Source organism: Apis florea, unplaced genomic scaffold (assembly GCF_048593485.1).
Source record: "Apis florea isolate Af1SG1 unplaced genomic scaffold, ASM4859348v1 contig_3772_pilon, whole genome shotgun sequence".
NCBI classification, from domain to species: Eukaryota; Metazoa; Arthropoda; class Insecta; order Hymenoptera; family Apidae; genus Apis; species Apis florea.
Window position 1 is genome coordinate 3,035,307 of NW_028256845.1, and position 18,829 is coordinate 3,054,135.

The window sequence follows — 18,829 nt, forward strand, 5'->3', positions numbered from 1 at the left end:
TGTAATGTAATTCCTCCTCTCTTGTTCCTGGTCTTCTCCTTCCATCGTTAAACGGAATTAACCGACATGGAACGAGTAACTTCCAGGATGAATCAAGCGCGTGAGAAGCATAAATTAACTGACAGGGATCGTGGGGAACGAGTTTAACTAGTTCCAAACACTTTTTGCCACACGGTGTTACGTCGAGTATTACCTCGTGGTCGTCCGTGACCGCCTCCCTGCTTCCTCGACACAACAACCTGGGAAACTGGTATGTGTATGCGTTCACCCGTGAAATGCAAATTAGACGAGTCGTGTCGTTTTCAGATCGAAAGAGCACAAGTATCGTTTCGTTCTATTAGATTGGATCAAACGTAGGCGACGTGTCTCTATGGCCTACATTACGTACGAATTAATTATCACGCACATTTAATGAACCCCGTTAATTTTGTTTAAAAGTTATCGTTTAATTTCCCTTAATCTTAATCGAGTGGGCAGCGTCGAGTGTCCATTTTTTCATCGACCCACAATTTCCACTGGAAATCGTATTTCGACGAGTGTAATTCGGCCGGAAATAAAAACAACACCTCGTCTCTGGAGGGAAAGTTTCGCGAGCGAATGGTCGTCACGAGCGATTCGTCGCGATGAAATGAGGGAGGGATGATGGAACAATGAGGAGGGGGAGGGCCAACTGTCGTTGATCAAAGCTCGAGCGGCCCTCAAAGGCCGATCTCTCTTTCTCTCTCGGTTGTCAGAGAAGTTTGGGTTGCTGTGGAACCTCTTTTCTTCGCCACGGACGGAAAATAAGCATCGGGAATCGGGTGATTGGACTAGGAACCCGATCCGGATCAAAAGGGAATGAAGTTGCTGTGATTCTCTTCGGGGAAAGAGAGCCGGTGTAATTACATCGGGGAGGGGGGAGAATAAAGGAGGAGGAGGAGGGGGACTGTTTCGAGATACTCGCGCGTTTCAGCCGTTGAAACGCGACACAGAGCCATCGAAAAGGAATTATTTCCGCGTTATTATCGGGTAAGGGAAGAGATCGACGACGAATCGAACTTTTGAAACGAGTAACAAGAACAATTCAGAGATTGTTTCGGGAATTTATGAAGCTCGTAAAACGCACCGATGAAATTCACGAAGGGGCAAGTATATATACTACGTCTTCTTACGTCGAAGGCGCTAGTGAAATTCGTTTCGAGGCATACTCGATCTCAAATTCATTTCGATAGCAGTAAGTTCGTCCAGTTGGCAGAGTTTCAGATCGAATAACCGGCCCGGTTTCCCTTGCTCTAGATTTTCGATACATATCGCCAATTTATCTGTAATTCCTCTGTTTCTATTTCATTACTTTCGACACACTTTTTGGTAAATCTCGTTCCTACTCTTCCTATTCGTAAAATTGGAACTTTTTTCTCTAGATTTGCTTGGACGAAGCGTTTCGAATCGAAATTTCTCGAAAAATATCTCATCGAAATATCTTCGTCGACCGATATCGAGGATTGGATAAATTTGGAAAAACGTTGGTGGAAAAAGAATGGAGCTCTGACAAGGGCCTTGTTGTGAACGCGATATTATCCAATTTCAGGTTTCGTAACTATTCTAAACGCGTATAACAGTTGGACATAGTTTCATTGCACGGGCATCGGTCTGTTTATCGGTGAACAATGCCAAATACAGGGAAGGGATAACTTTTATACGAAGTATGCCTGGAAAGCATTCTAATTCCTGGTCGAGTATGTACGATCGCTCGATGGATGTTTTGAATCGACTCGAATCAATTACGATTCGAAAATTACGTTTCGATTTCCTCCCTCGATCCGTTTGATCGTACGTATTCTGGAAAAGCAGACGTTATAATACTTTGATACTAAATGTTTGCGAATATTACTAAATTTGTTCAATGAATTTTATTCATGGGAGAAATAGAAATGCTTGGAAATTACTAACTAACTCGAATTTCGACTTTCACAGTCGGATCATACCCTTTCATCCTCAAAGCATTGGAAAAAGGATTTACATCACGAACTTACCTCATCAATTTCGTGCAAAAAACCGGGGAAAAGAGCCAAATGTTTGCATTCAATTCAAAAAAGCGGGATTCTTGTCCCTATTTACACCAGATTTGGATTTCGATCGATCCCCCGTCTCCGTTCGTCGCGAGTGCCACGCGTTCGTTCTCACGAGAAAACAAAAAAGGAAAAAAGAAAATAAGCGGATAATAACTGTCCTGTGACATTCAATACACGTGTTAGAGAATCCAACGCCTCCTACCTAGCCAAGTCCAATCTCTATTAAAACAGGGTCGCTTCGTTGCTTCGCTGCTCGAAGCTTCTCTAAAAAGCCCTCTGCAAACTCAATTACATCCCCCGTCATATAGTAATCCAGGAACAAAACAGAACCACCAAGTTTCCGCTTGTTCCATCGTTCCACCGCTTCCATCAGCCTCGCCTAACTGTATCTCTCTCGATCATACCACACCCACTTCCAGATCGAGTTAGACATTTATTTTGCAACAGCTATTAGCTCGAGATTGTTAAGATCCGTTTCCTCGTCTTTCTTGGTTACCGAAGAAATAACCCATTGAATTATTCAAGCCACCCCTTTCCTTCCAATTTCTCTCCTCTCGTATCCTATATATTCTCTCACAAGCTTCTCTCTCTCTCTCTCCTCTCGTCTTCTAACAATAGTAACGATATTGTATAAAACCGCATCTTTCAACAAAGAAACTTTCCTTCCGTTATAGACCAAAATATAGATCGTCAACGAAAATAATTAAGTAAATGTATCCAATAATAACGAAATATGATAATCGACGGTAACAGTGGTCAAAAAGAAAGATCGATGAAATGGGAGGAGAGGAATAAAAAAAAAAAAATCTTAACGTATCCCAAAATAACAAGATACCACTACTACTAGCATTAAAAGACAATGGCGAAAAATTATGACGCAAGGTTGATATAGCGGGTCGAATGGAGCGAAAGAAAGCGGAACGAGGAGGATCTCGTATTCGAGCGTGGCAATAACGTGGAACTTGGCCACTCGCAATAAGTTTGTCGATTGTGCCGATGCCGGGAGAAGAGGAAATTAAAACTTGTGCAATTCGGCGGGAGCTGGCCAACTTTATCAGCCGCGGGGCTCGATGTTTCCGGGTCGAAACAAAGGCTCGAGGCTCTCGTTGTAACGAGAGAGAGAGAGAGAAGAGAGAGAGGAAGAAAGGGGAGCGGCAAATAAACAGGTTTGTCGTAGATGCGGAAAAAGGGGAAGCAGTGGCCGGAAGCGAGAGACGGCGCGGCGAAGAGACACGTGTAAACGCGGGCGAAACAAGGGGAAATTGTTTACTCTGGCCGGGCAAATAATAGGAGGAGGGCCTAGGCCAAGCCGCGATTATTCTCCAGGGTAATTTTAATTCTCGCATTCTCGCCTCCGGCCAGATTCATATTGCAGCTCTATATATATAAAATTCCTTTTCTCGCCTATATCTCGATCATGCATCTCTCGTCCATCGACGGGAAAAAGAAAAATAATCTCGAGCCGAGCCGCAACAACCGCTCCAGGGAGGATGGTTCATTAGCGTGGCTGTTTACGAGACTTTCGACGATGCCACGCCCGATTTCTCAATTTAACGACCCGATTTCTCATCCTTGTACTTCCGCTTTTTATCCACCGGGAACATCTCTCGTTGTTAGCTTCGAACGAGCAACGAATTATAATTGGTCGAATCTTCGTTGATCGGATTTTTGGTGAAGGGTATCCATCCCTTTTAAAAATTTAAACCGATTAAATTCGAACGATTATACGATTGTTGGATGGCCTGGCTTCGATCGTGGAAAATCGTTTGAAAATCACGAATCACGGTGCGGGTCGGGCGATCCTGTGGAAATCGCGATCTCAGGATAGCGATCTCAGTGGGTACGCGTCTCAATCTCTTCTTGGGAGAGGAGAAAGAATTCCAGGAAAGGACCGCAAGTATTCGGTGCATGAAGAAACGGGCGAGCGATGGAACGAGGCTGTGGAAAGGGTGAGGGGAACGGGAGACGAATGAAAGAAGAAAAAGAGAGAAAGAGAGGAATCGTTGCAGTTGGCAGAGGGGTCGCGCGAACGTTTTACGCTTCGTGTTGCGTAGGGGAAGGAAAAAAGAGGAGAAAAGAAAAGAAATGAAAAAAAGAGCGAGCGGTCGAGCCTGGAGCGACGTAATCCGTGAAAACCGCAAGACGATGTGGTAAAACGAGAAATTTCGCGTCGTCCTGGACGGTGGACGTAACCGTGCTTACGCGGATATGAATTAGGATAGGGTAGAGCGTGCACAAAAGCGGAGGCGCTTGCGCTAAAAGCTGGCAAAAGAGGGGGTGGCCGTGGTTGTCGAAAGAGGGGTGGAAGCCCCGACGAGCAAGGCCAAACGGCGAGGGAGGGGGTGTTGCAAGCTTCTGCGGGAAACGGAGAATCTGCGAGAGTCAGTGCAATTCGCGACGCGACGCCCTTCGTTCCCTCGATCCGCGCTCGAAGGGTGGATCGAGCCACGATACTCGAGGGCTCGATGAGAGCCGAGGATCGCCAGTGTTCACGTGTCGGGAGAACTGCAACACCTTCGCGCGTTCTCATCGTCATCGAGTGTTCGACGAACGAGAAGAGAATGAAAAGATACGAGAGATTTGTTTGAAAAACTTGGCGTTCACGTGCCGTTTTTCATCGTTATCCCGTTGCTCAGTGAATATAATCAAACGAATTGCGTGATTAGAACGAATCTATCCATACGTGTCTATATATGTATAGTTTCCGCTGTCTAACGCAAGTCATCCGGAGAAATCGTAATCCTTCGACTTTTCGCGAACGCCACGATCTTCTACGGGTCTACGTTTTACTCGTGAGAACAGAAAATGTGCCGAATCGTGTGTGCTCGATAGAGAACGTGTACGATAAATGAAGTAACGAGAGAAAAAAGGGGGAGAAATAATATTATTCGGCGTGGCCACGTTGATTTTTCAGTTTTCACCGATCCGTCCGGATCATCGATCCCAAAGGCCGTGGCGCAAACCGTGGCGGCCGTTAGTTTTTCGTAATCGCATGAATCTTCGTATGGCGCGAGGCCACTGCCTCTCCTCCCGTTCCGCCGCAGGATGTTGGAAAAATTGAAAATTATGCAAACATAATTTCCATCGTGGCGCTCGGTTTTGCATCCACGCTCGCGCCACAGGCGTGCAACCCGTGTATGCGTCGCCCCGCAAAGTTCATTGTCATCGGACCGACGTGGTTTCGAGTAAATTTTTCCTCCATCTCCCTTTCGCTTATTCCTTCTCCACGCACGTCCATTTTTCCAATTTCGTTTCAAACCTTAATCCGTATTTATTACCAATTTATTCATATACGGAACGCTGCTTGTTATCATCTCTCGCATTTCCGCCATTTAAGTCTCGCCAGTTAACATTTTTTCCCACCCGCACGACGAATATCCGCTTTCTTCTCTCGCGCCGTTTCTCGACGAACACCCAAAGATCGGGTTCGAAATTTCACTGGAAGCTCGATCTCGCGGATCGGCGAGCGAAGAAAGTTGGATAGTTCGAAAGTTGTTTCTCGCTTTCGCCATCCCCTTCGCTGCGCCACCCTCTCGAGCCACCGAAATACGCGTGTTGTCGCGAAGCAATTACGGGTCTTCGATGTTTATTTCGAAATCAGGATTTGCGGGGAGCCGCGGATCGGGCCTCGACGGGGCCCCTGCAAATCTGTGCCGTTAAATGATTTTTAATCGCGGCCCATTAAACGGAGTGCATCAAAATTACATGAATATTTACGCCGCGGCTCTCGACGAAATTACGTTTTAAACGATCCGCCGGCACCGCCCCAATGAAAATTGCATATTAAACGTCCACCCTCCCCGTTGGTATAATGTAAACTGATTTGCGTAAGTAAGTCGCGTTACGATCGATTAATTAACAACGCGTGACCACGGGAGAAGTGATTTCGATTTCGAGATTTTTGTCGGATCGTCGTGGGGAAGAAGGGGAGGGAGGAGGCCTCGAGGAACGCTCGAATGCCCGCCTAATCATTCTTTTCGATTCACACTCACTGCCACGAGCTCGTTATTAACGCGCGTTGAAGCCGTGCCGGCTCCATGAATATGAATCGTCGCCACCGCGCTAATGCAACGCCACTGGATGCAACCCACCCCTGCCCACGCCGAACCTCCACGCCGTGATTACATAATTTATCGCGCAGGATGCATTATCGTCGAGGATGCATCGCCTGGGACTACTCCAAGGGAAAAAAATATTTCGGTGAGTAGTCGAGAGTAATCAGTCGATCGTCGTTGTTCTTTCGTCGGTTTGAGCCGGTTCGATCGATCGGCAAATACGAGAGAGAATTCGAATTCCTGCTCCTTTTTTTCAGGCAGGAAAATTTGCGTGCTGATTATTCGGGTTATTTATTCGCGGTCCTCGTCACCGATTGTAAACAAACGGGACGCATCATTTGCCGCGGAAAAGAATCGAAAAAAAATGGATGGAAGGATCTGGGCAATATGACGTAAACAACGATTCCATTCCGTTTTCTCGGTGGAATTGAAATTCTCGGTGGACATTTTTTCGACCGATTTTTTCGAGAATTCTTTGGAAAAAGTGAAAGATCGGGGACGAGTGTTAACGAGGGTGAAAATTTTTGCCACCGAGAGAGGTATCTTTCCAATTTAAACGTGAAATCTGGACGAGGAAAGCGAGGAGGGAGCGAGCGTATCGGTAACGAAGAGCGAAATTGATGAGAGAAAAGAAAGGGATAATTCTCCGGATCTCGATCCGGATCATTCCATCCCGATAATAATCTTTCGAGGTTGATCCGATTAGTCTGATCAATGCCACTCGACTCGCGGCCCGAGCCAAGTCAAGGTTCGATCGTTAATTACGCCGGATGCGAATAATCTCTCGCGGCTTCTCTCCGCTTCCTCCCCCTTGGAATTCGGGGGATTGATCCGATTGATTGACAACCACTTTTTCGAAAAGTGTTTCCCCCGGCGTTTTTTTTTCTTTTTTTTTTTCGAATCGCAGCAGAGCCTGCAATTCCGTGGCGTAACGAATCGCGACGAACGGCGCACGAATTGATATTCCCCCTCGTTGTTATCGTACGTAGTGGCTCGTTCAATGCGTGATTTTCACCGTTCGTTGTTTCACCCTCGGGAGCGAGAAAAAAGAAAAAAAGAAAAATCGTGGAATTTTTCAAGGTCTGCGGAGGAGGGCGATCGTTTTCCAAATTTCCTCGACGACGAGGTTCGTTATCAACGGTTGATAACGATTCGAGCTCATTAGCTTTTTCTTCTCGTCGAATCGAAAGATTGGCGAAAATTGAAGAAGCTTTTTGCTCGATAATTGATGGCGGAATATCGATGCCCGAAGTCGATGCCCGAAGTCGGGCGTTTCTCGTTCTTTGGCAACGTTCGAGGCGGAATATTAGGCCGGTGGGCAAAGTTTGCAAAGGATTAGGAAGGAGCTTTAATTATTGACGAAAAACAGGTGAAACTGGCCGTAAAAATTTCGCGTCCAACGTTTGCACGGTGGATTACAAACGGTTAAAAGGGATTTCAAGAGTAATAAAAACCCTGTATAAAGCTCTACTCTGTTTCTCTTTCTCTCTTTCTCTCTCTGTTGGCGCAATTTCGCCGCGAATTCGTACCGTTGTTATTATTATATCGATTTGAACCCTTTGAAAACGAGAACCATATACGGAATAATATTTTTAGTTTTGCCCAAGCTACCGATCCGCCTGAAAAGCTTTCTACACCGAGAAATCCATATAGAAATCCGTGGATTTGATTTCTCATGGAAATTAATCCAATTCTCCTATTCTTTTTTTTTTTTAAAGCAACTCGATCACGTTGCGCACGATGTTTGCGCGAAAAGGAGAGAGAAATGTGAAACGATCGAAACGGTCTAAGGTTTAAGAGGAAAAAACCTGCCTATCGTCAGACACATTGGAAATTATTGTATTATTGCATAATATTTTGAAAGCTGTTTCGATTAAAGTTTTTTAAAGTATACGAGAATGCATTGTTCGCAAAAAAATATTAACGTAAAATAGATAGATAATACTTCGACTATTATCAGCTTAGAATAAGAGACTTTCTAAACTTTCATAAATAGACTCGTTAATATACGCAAATTTCAAACACGATTCTTTTGTACGATTCCTTTGAACGCTACCATCCAATCATTTATTTCATATTGCACGAATTACTTCGATTTAAATCATCCGTGTCGAATCGAATCGAAGATTTGAAAATGCAGAAAACAGACTCAATTGATTACCTCGAACGTGACCAGCCGGCCATTCGAAATCGCGTATTATAGCCGATCGTACGAACCATACACGTTTCCCGTTTCGTTAAAATATTAATAATCGCAACTCCCCCCACTTTAACCGAATATCGGTACACGCGTTAGTGGCGCGTTATCTCGCGCGAATGGAATATGTTAATGGAAGATAAACGTTGAAGCGTTGAAAAACGTTTGGAAGAAAAATCGGTGAAAACACGATCATAAGCTTTTAAGCCCGCCTAAACGAGCGGCGTAAACGCAGTTTGTACCGTTGCACGGGTTGATGCCGCCCCGATCCGTGCAATTCCGCCGCGTTAATCGTCGCCGGGTCCACGGCTTTTATCCGTGGGACGATAACGAGAAATTAGCTGCGAAACACGCGGGTGCAGCCGGGTAATTGGGTGCATCGATTAAAAAGCGGTCGCCCATCCGTTTTTTTCCACCACCCCCTTTCGTGATGAACGAGGCTAGATGAGACATCGATTCGAGGCTCGAGCGCCAACTCCAGGGACGCATTAGCGTGGCCCTCGTTCGCGGACCAATCAATAGCACCGATCGAACCGATAGTTTCGTTACAGCTGCGGATCGGGATTGTTGGTTAGGATCAGGGAGATAAGAATTTTTTATCATTAGGGATATGATTGTGAAATGATTTGATCGATGTAGAAGAACGAAGAAAGTGGAATAAATAATTGTGTTGCATAGATGTGAGTCGTGGCGTGGATTTGGCCTTTGTTGAACGTATAGAGAATTGATTGTGAAATGATTTGAAGAATATGATTCCAAGTAGAAGAATATGTTTAACAAAGGAAGTGGAATAAATAATTGTGTTATATGGATGTGGATCGTGGCTTTGTTCTATTACTACGAATTTGCTGTACCGCACGATGGTTTAAAAAGGGGAATGGAGTCAGCGTCCAATTCATGCATAAATATACAAAATACGAGTCGCGTCTTTATATATATATATAAACTCAAATTTTGAAACATGTAAAGAATTAATTGTGAAATGATTTGATCGAATATGTCTAACAAAGGAAATGGGAATAAATAATTGTGTTATATAGAGCATCTTTATATATATAAACTCAAATTTTAGGGGAACATGTAAAGATGAAATCGTGAATCAAGATTAGGTAGAATTTATGCTGGTATGCTGGATGAATATGCAAAAGTCGAGGTGCGTGGAAAGAAGTAATTAAATTATATTCGTGATAAAAGATTGCAACGAGTTTACACGAGACACTATCCTGGCTAACGCGATTATAATTTTAATCCGTTTATTGAAACCGAACCCAATTTTCCAAAAAGTTTAATCCACAAATAGTACGAGTAGAATGAATAGAACCTTTTGATTAAAGTTATTCAAACTTCCTCGTTAAAATTACGTGGATGGATGTGAGTGACGTTTGCATTGGAATCTCATAGAGTATGGCGTATCGATAGAAACAAGAGCGAGGCACACCTGCACGCAATACGGAACACATTCTCCGTGTTCATCTGCGTACACCATAACTGTGGCCAATTCGGTAAACGGTGACCGAGTTTCTCTACGTTCCACTTCCTATCCATAACACTTTCGTGAACGTTCACACGTGTCGCCAAGTTTCGACCGTCGTCACTGCAATTCCCTGTTAATCGTTATTTCCTTCACCTCTGCGCGCCTGCTGTAATATATATTTATGTGTGTGAGTGTATGTGTATGTATACCTTTCCACGAGAACGGTTTTCCTCCTTCAACTCGTCGTGAACCCTCCAGGTTCCTTCAAATCGAACGAAGTTAGATTTCGATCGGTGAAACTCGATGAAATATATCGCGACCATTGCTCTCTCTCTCTCTCTCTCTCCACAGTGTAATTCACATTTTCATCCAGTTCGAAAGGGTTAATTTTCATCCGGTATAAACGAGACACATCGAATCGTTACGCACGCATCGACGATACCGTCTCCTGCCATAATTGCTATAATTAAACGTTAATTGCCATCGGAATCCAAAACGGGAAAATCAGGAAAGAGACCGAAGGAACGTTCATTAGTTTACCAGGTTTGAATTTCCGATCGATATTTCACTCCGCTTCTGGTGCGGAATAAAACCATGGTGAAAAATGGTAAATCTACTTTTCAAACGTAGAAATCCACTGTGACGGAGCATACGGATGAAAAAAAAAAAAAAAAAAATGCTCGATCAGCCGATTTAACTCGGCTGGTCGTACAGAATGTGGTATTGTTCTTACCTGTGGTATTGTATCGATCTTTTGAATCATGATTCAACATTATCGAGCGATCCTCTGATCTTCTCAACGATGAAACAGTTTGTCTCTCTCTCTCTCTCTCTCTCTCTCTCTCTTTTTTTCTTTTCATTTGGAGAATCGAGAATCGGATAGAATTTTTAAACGGTTTTGCAGTACATACTGCGTACATTCTGCCTCTTGTGGTCCAACCGCCTCGCTTTTAACGACACGATAATCCTCGTAATGCGATTTCTCCGCTGCAATCCTTTATTGTATAATCGCGAATTGGGTAAAAACTAGCGGTATACTGCTTTGAAATTTTTTTCGGCTCGTAGATCCGAAAGAAAAAGAAAAACGAAAAGGATACTTAATGTTTCGTTCTTTATGAAACAAAAATTTAATTTACGCTTATTATCCTGAGACGAAATCCTCAAAAGCGTAGGATGGAATAACGTGAATTTTTTAAATTTCATACAACGAATTTAATATAAACAACAAAGAAAGGAAAGAAACATTCCGCGTAAAGCGAACGAACGAGGGAAGAATTCTCGCGGATTATTTGAAATCGTGCAAAAATATTCGAATACGTTCGTTCCGTTTCGATTTCGAGCAACAAAAGAATCGAGAATGAAAGAGGATGAATTAATCGTTGCACCGCGTGACACCGTCGTAACGTTCGTCGATATTTCGATCACGACACGTTTCACGGCTGCTTGACATCCGATGGATAAACTTTTATCCACGAAACAAGCTGCGCATACTTTGAGAGACGGTTGGTGCACACCTCGTTGCAGCCGTCGATCGAAGACGAGAGAAGAGAAGACGGAAAGGTTTGCCATCCGCGACAGAATGCTCGATCGCGACCTCTTTCGCGGCACAAATCACCGGTGGAGCGTCAAAGGGGTTTCGATAATTTCACAAATGGGAAAGTTTAACACTTTCATCCATTTGTGAAAATCCGTCGAAACGAGATTATGCGTCAGAGGGAAATATGCAGTCGGTTACCTTTATGCAGCCCCAGTTTTTGATCTCATTTCTGTTTTTTCTATCCGTTTCGTTTGTTTTTTTCCCCCCTTGTTTTACATATTACGCATTACGAATTGCGTCGAACGAATCGTAACAAATTAATGATTACGGAAGAGGACGCGATTAATTTTGTTTTCTGTAAAATTGACACTCGAGTTTTTGCCAATTTTGTGATAAATTTGAAAGCTATAATTCTCACTCTTTCGTTACTCGACTTCCCTCGACATGTTACATCTTTGAGAAGGAAACAAAAACGAATCAGCGCCAAAATTTTCTGGAACTGAGTTCATATCATTATTATTGATTCTGAAGAAGTATGATCGGCACTCAGATGATCGAGATACTATGTGCCATCTCTTAAAAATAACAATAAGTTGTTTTGAAAGTTGTATTATATTAGAAAAATAAAATGATCTTGTTATTTTGTAAGACAAAAGTTTCTTGTTAAAAACATAAATTATTTAAGTTTGACGGGCTAAGTCGGAGGGGTGTTCCATGTAACACGTTTCATTCCCAAACATACATACGGGGATTTAATTGCCAAGTAATCCGGCAGTTTGACGGATTAACGAGGATTTGCGGTTGAAAACAAAGGAAACCCCGACCGACTACGATTTCTGTAATCGGTCTCCTAGTTTCACCCCACCGATGTTTCACACCAGCTTTGATGTTTGCTCGTGAATCCTGGTATTCGTTGTGTCGCGTATCGGACAACCTGCCGCCACAAATTTGCTTATTAATTTCCAATTACAATTCGGATCCGACGGTTATTCTTCCTCCAATTTTATCAATATTGAAATTGTTATTCCTGTTTTTTTTTTTTTTTATAAAATACATCGATCAATTTCCAACGATAATTATTCAATGTACGATTACTGTAACGAAATAATTGACATTATCTCTCACGTATGGATATATCTGTTTGAATATATAATTTTCAAGGAAAATTATTATTTTCATAGATATAGGAAGAGTTGTGAATAAATCGTGTTCTTAATTTTTCCTTCCTTAATTATCGAGTCTTTAAACTGTTAAAAATAAAAATCTCGAAAGAGAGATAATGTTACATCGATTCAATACTATTTTGCACGAGACAAAGTGTGCAAGTGGGAAAAGAGAGTATCATCTCAAAGATACTTTCCGGAACCGATCGATCGACTAAATTATCAGAATCGTCGAGGGTGACACAGACACGTTCGAGTACGCTTTCATATCGAATTACAAGGTGTTCGAGCGTTAAAGCAAAAAGATCCTTTCGTTGATTTCCGTCAACTCGACGCCAATTGGAGCCACGCCAATTTGTACGTCAATTAATTACGTACAACTTAAGCCCAAGAATATTTCATCCATTCAGGTCTGTCAATAATTCTGCTCGAAAAAAAAAAAAAAGGAAGAAAATATAGCTGGATCGTTTGATACTCGCCACTCTTCTGGGAATATTAATTCTGTACGAATTCTATATTTCCATGGATGGATATAAATCGTCGATTAATCCGGACGGATTTATATCGATAATAGCAAAATGGCGAATAAAGATGTTACAAAATATACGTTCTTCCATGCAGAAATCGTTAACTGGATGATCTTTCTTTTGTTCGTGCAATCGAATCCATCGGTTTGTTCACGGTTTTTAAACACTCGATGAACAACGGATCGCCGATTTAACGGGGCAATTTCGTAACGAATATTGAATACAAACTTCAGTTGTCAGATTTTATTCTTTCGTTTCTGCTTCTCGTCTCTCGATTGAATTTCGATACAGCGATTTCGTTCGTTACGTTCTGAGATCAGAATCAGAATATGCCATCAAATTTAATAATGGGAAAAAAAAAAAAAAAAAAAACGAGAAATGGAAAATTCGTACACGATTTCGAGATTACCGCCTAATATAAGATTTTAATCCGGGAAAAATTAATCTCCTCGCCATCTTCTCGTTTACGTCATTTCAAAGTCCAGCATTTTCATAGCCTTACTAGGTCAATTGATCTAGGGAGGCAGGAAGAAAGTTGAAGTCTGCCAAGTGTATTAATCAGATTTCCCGAGCTGCTTCCAGTCATAAACTCCGAGCTTAAAAATTATGAAACGATCGCGTCGTAAACGCAAATACGAAAGTTAACGAATATCAGCCCACGTTCCACTTTTCATCCGTAATATAAATTTTTATTCTTTCGAAACGAGAAAACTAAAGACGATCATCGCTTATTCTCATCGAATTCTAAATCCTAAATTTCATAAATCATCGAGGATCCCGAAAGCTTCATAATTTTACCATTATTTCTCTTTCGTTTCCTTAGAAATGAAACTTTCCTCGAAAATATTATTGATGGAAGCGTAAACCAAAATCGACGAGAGAATAATTTAAAATATATAACAAACACTGGATGAATCCTTCGACTATCGGTTATCACCGATGATTCGTGCGTTGATTCAAGATCGGATCGGTTTCAACAACGCCCGATTTATCGTTAATAAAGTTGTGTTAATAAAGTGGATGGACACGTGTCATCGACCGACAAAAGTACACTTGCCGCGTGAAATAACAGGCGAGTGACGTGGGCCATCGGCGTGACAACGGCCCGTTTGGGGGGCCCGAACAGGGGGCCACTTTGTGAATATCAATGCGACCAAGAGTGGGTACACTCGGTGGGCTACTTTCGCGGAAGCACAGTCGGCTAGGTGACCGCCTATTGGACAGCCGGCTCGTGTCACTGAGGGTGTAACTAGCCGGCCAACCCTTTGTCATTGACGACCGTGCGGTTTAATACTCGCGCGCATCCTCGCCAATTAAAGTTTAGAGGCCGACCAATAACACTGTCGGAGTATGCTTCGGCTGCCGCTAAGAGGAATAAAAGGCGTGGTCGTTTTTCGGGTCGATGGATTAACACGATGATCGATTAGAGAGAAAAATAAGATTTTTTTTTTTTTTTCGTATACATTTTTTTACTTCGTATCTCGAGTGCAATTATAATTTGAAAAATAAGGTATCACGAGAAGATTTCTATCTTTAAAAAGAAGAAGCTTGCCACGAATGAAGCGTTTCATTTTCCAAGAAACGCTCCGTGTGCTTGCTCAGAGTTGACACGCAAAAGTTTCGCGTGAAGGAAAGACTGTTTTTCTACGCACGGAAAAATAATAACATGGTTATTCGTTGGATTCGTAGCTGGGGACGAGTAATTCAAATTAATTAAAGATCAACGAAGACGTTGGAGAAACGTTCAAAGATGGAATTGATTCGGGACGATTCAAACGAAAGAAAAATAGTTTCGAAAATAGTTGCATAAATTAGTTCTTTCGATCATCGATAGAAGATTTCTTCGATAATTGCACATTTTATACAATTATTCTCGAGATAAAATCACGCATCGATGGATCTTTTGTTAAATAAATTTAAAGAAAACGGTGTATCACTTCTCAAGTACACAACAAGTAGTGTCGAAGGAGGGAACGGGTAATGTAGCGGGTAAATAAATTATACGACCCATTAAATTTCACAAACTCGTGCAATTAATTACAGCGCTGATGCTCCCTGCGATTTACGTTCGCGGCCAAATGTATCGCGTTCCCTGAATCGTGTCTAGTCTTGTTCGAAATTTTCCAGGAACGCATTTAAATCTAATCAAGATGATTTCAACGATTTCAACGAGATATAATTCTTAGAAGGGTTTTCGTGTCGAAAGAAGGGTTGGAAGGGCCGAGATCCTTAATGGGAGAAATAACGAATCCAAATGGACGATCGTAAGTCTCGATAACGTCGTGATCGAGATATAAAGAAGAATTTCGAGGAGTCACGAGCTTTATTAGAATCCAGAGAGTTACCCCATGTCTCATTTCTTCTTTTTTTTCTAGAAACTAAACGAAAGTTATTATTCGTTCAAAAATTCAATTACACGAGAATCGTATTTTAACGATATTAGCATTTTATTAGTGACCAACATACATTGCTACTGCCATTGGTTACTTCCTAAATTGAAAGTTTGATGAATGAAAATAATAAGAAAGAGAAAGAAATATTAGGTTGATAATTAAGGAAAAAAAAGTAAATAAATTTCTTTTCACTCTCTTTCTTTCTTTCGTCTTGGTTAAGAAAAAACTGCATCCCGGCGTGCGATTCGATTACTTTTTCCTCGACCTTAATCGCATTGCTTCCTTCGATCAAAGGACGAGTCTTTGGATAAATGAATCTCGTAAGAAGAGACACGCCCCCTCGTAGCCATCCCTGATAATTGCGTGAAGTTTCGTTTGTAGAACGCGTCAAGCGACATCGAGACACGGAAGAAATATTTCATCGAAATTATTTCACCCTTTCCTTCCCTTCTCGCCAATTTTCGAAAGAATCGAGAGAGCATGATACGAAATGTCTACTCCCGTCTTTCGCGAGAGCATTCTCAGGAAGCGAATGGATGGATGTCCTCCTGATTTCAACCGTCGTCGTTTCAGAAGCGCCATATCGAAGAAGTCACGTCCGCCGGAAGCGGAAGGTTTACGGAGGGCGCGAAAAATGCCAACCGTCTCGAATGCAAATTCGAAAAGAGAAAGGAGGGTAGAAAATAGGAGGGACAATACGTTGTGCGTCTACGAATCGAGAGACGAAACAATTCCAGCCTGGTCACAACCGGTTAATCCAATTTCGTTTCTGCAGAATTTCCAAGAGAAATTCGGTTTACGGTGGCGCAGCGTTGTGCGTCATACGTGTATGTGTGTGTGTGTGCGCGCATAGCCGATGCGCCATGCAGGTCCACGATGGTCAATGCTGGTCGAGATCGTAATTGGTGCGATAAGTCGGATTAATGAAGATATTTTGAGGCCAAGAGATACGAAGGGGGATGAACAAAAAAATATTGGTTTCGATTCGTTTCGAAGGAAGGAAAGAGGTGTGTAATGCATAATAATTTTTGTCGAGGGATGATATAAGGATGAGGATTCATTTTAAATTGAAATTAAATTACGAGCTAATTGGTATAAATTAAAAGTCAGAATAAATTCTTTTCGACATTTACACTTCGTGTTTTCCCTTCGAATTTTCTACGAGATATCTCGTACTTATAATTATGATCAATTATTGCTGGTAATTAAAATTTAGAAATAATAAACGCTTCACATTGAAACACATTGGAGAGATACAGAAAACTGATAATTTAAATGTATAATAATTAATTCCTCGTGTGTTATTAGCGAAACATATCATTGTGCTGCGATAGAATATATTAACCAGATTCTTTTGTTATTGTAATCTAAATTCTCTCGCGAGTATATATTTTATCAAATGATTTTACCGCTTTGAGGGAAGGGAAAAAAAAAATATATATTTTTATTGAAATTGATTGCGGCGATTAAAGGTACGTGATAATTTCCCGTTTTGATTAATAGTTTTAATTTTAATTTCTTTTGATTAAAAAATTTTGAAAGACTTTAATATTTTTGTCATAGAATGAATTTATTCGCGTTTCTCTATAAAAGGAAAAGTGTTTAATCAAGTTCAGAATTTCTCAAGTTTCTTCCGCTTACTATTCGTTAAATGAGTAGATGCTTAATGTTATTCCAACGTGAACGAGTTTTTTTCGTATATGTGATATAGAAATTTAATGAAATCTTGTTTGCGCCCTATGAATTAAATATTTTGCATTATCGATTATTCGAGATAAAGACGGAAAAGATAGTCAAACATTATCGTTTATGAATATTTATATTTGCAATATTTTCATTTATTCCGTTTATTAATATTTATAATGGGCCATTTACTTATACATTAGTACATTTACATTTTGAAAATATACCCACCAATAATTAAATACAAATCGGTCATGATTTAATAGAGCGATCATCGCACGGATTCGTCGTGCAAAAATATTTTTAAAATTTGATTCGAATTATAATAATTCATTTTTCCACGCGCGACACGAATTTTTACTAATAAATGAAACTTGATCGCGTTCGTGAAATCGCGATTGAAAAAGACAGATTTCGAGAGTGAATTTCGATTTTCATACCGCGATGCCATGCAAAATTTAAACCACGCGACACGAAGATAATATACGTACGTGTATCGTCGAACTTTCAACGTACGCCTCTTTCACGTTGGCGAAACGTTGAACGCACATACGCGAGCTCATGAAAGATTTATGCTGTTTCGAAGAGCAACGACGAGACACCTAAAACGTTCGTCCTCGTGGAATCAATTCGAAGGAATCGAGCCACTTAAGTCTTCGAGTCTACGGCCAGACTGTTAAACTATCGAGACAGATATGAAACGCGCGCGAATCGATCGAACCATCATTTATCATCTTGGGACAAGTGGCGCAGTGGGAACGCGTAACAACACATGACACATTTGCCACTGCGTCGAACAATAATTTTCAACGAGATATCCGCATAATATACCAACATTGTCCCTTTGTATATCTCGCGTTTCGATCGGCTACTGTCGCATTCGTGGAAAATACATCGAAACATATCCATTAGAACGTATTTTCGAGCTTTAGAAACTTGTCTGAATAATTTATAATTGATAATTTTTTCGATAAAGGATATTCTGTTCAATTCAGAACTTCACTTTGCCTGATGTTTTATTTTCTTCGTTCTTATTGCGTAATTTTTTAAATATAACGCGAGTTTTTTAATGCAATTCATAATATCGAGAGTACATTGAACCGAACCTTTCGTGGAATAATGGGAAATTTTCTGTTGGCATACCAGCGAGGAATATTTAGTGGTCGTAAATTTCCAAGATCGTTTCATTCTATCGTTGGCATCTGCCTACTGACTTTTATCGTTCAATGTTTTACGAGTACGAGCTACATGTGCTATATTTTTTAATCGTTTCATCTAATTGAAATTTGCCCTGCCATTAAATCAACGAAATCGAATGATTTCGTTTCCTCGTAAATCGAAACGTCTTAGAGAACCTTTTTTTTTTTTTAATTAAATATCAATTCTGGAAAAACATATACCAAGTTTCTTCAATCGTATTAATTCGCAATTTTACAGAAAGCGTAAACGAAAAAAAAAAAAAAATGAAAGAAAGAAAAAAACATCCCTTCAACTCGATCCATAATCGATTCCTTTTCAATCATTTTCAATCCTCTACGCTCGAATCGATTCGACAAGTCAACGTTACGACTATAAATTGAAAATTTATTCCCCGATAATTGAGATATTAGTCGCAAAGCAGACTTTAATCCAGCAGTAGGGGACGAGGACGAAAAGGGTGTGACACGTCGGTGTCTTGCAAGGGTGCGTGGTGAAGCCTCGAACAAAGTGAGTAGACGAAGATTGGCGAACGTTTCGCGCGGGCAAAAT

General features: G+C 41.2%; 2 protein-coding genes across 3 annotated transcripts in view; one reads left to right on the forward strand and one right to left on the reverse strand.

Moving 5' to 3' along the window:
- Nucleotides 1–18,829, reverse strand: part of LOC100864300 (uncharacterized) — a 189,504-nt gene that overhangs the window by 68,815 nt on the left and 101,860 nt on the right. The window lies entirely within an intron of this gene.
- LOC100871724 (uncharacterized) overlaps nucleotides 5,989–18,829 on the forward strand; it is a 237,477-nt gene continuing 224,636 nt past the window's right edge. The window contains 1 exon segment of the mRNA XM_086915363.1: nucleotides 5,989–6,251. The gene's annotated coding sequence lies outside the window, so the exon portion shown is untranslated.